The 476-nt window shown below is 26.7% G+C and overlaps 1 protein-coding gene across 1 annotated transcript in view; it reads left to right on the forward strand.

Annotated features, from left to right (window-relative positions):
- Positions 1–476, forward strand: part of LOC116702436 (interferon-induced very large GTPase 1) — a 12,514-nt gene that overhangs the window by 4,577 nt on the left and 7,461 nt on the right. The gene's annotated exons all lie outside the window — the stretch shown is intronic.

The raw sequence follows: 476 nt of genomic DNA on the forward strand, positions 1-476 counted from the left end.
TTGGGCTGAATGGGCGTTCAGATATCTAACACGCTTTCTCCAACATTACAGTTTATGTATAGTCCCGTTTTCAGACTGTTTCAGATTTTTCGATTATAACGTTTTCAAACATTTTTTTTTCCTTTTTCCATTTTATTCTGATTCTGATTGCATTAAATACAGGTATATTAATTCACCTTGCTCTCTTTTAAAGTGATTTTTTTGATGAAATGTTTTTATTTTAGAAATCGAATCTAATCAAGTTTAAAAATAAAACACACTTCCCAATTATATAATAATAATAATAATAACAATAAATAATAATAAATAATAATAATAGTAACCTATCCTCAGGACTTACAGTGTTGCAATAAATATATCTGATTTATTTATAGAATTATGATGACAGAGGCCAGTAGTGGAATACAGATTCTTTGAGAAATGTAAGAATTTAATGAATATTTTATTTATTTGCTATTGTCCTGTGAATTGGTGTG

The sequence above is a fragment of the Etheostoma spectabile genome, chromosome 15, assembly GCF_008692095.1.
Source record: "Etheostoma spectabile isolate EspeVRDwgs_2016 chromosome 15, UIUC_Espe_1.0, whole genome shotgun sequence".
In the NCBI taxonomy this organism is placed as follows: Eukaryota; Metazoa; Chordata; class Actinopteri; order Perciformes; family Percidae; genus Etheostoma; species Etheostoma spectabile.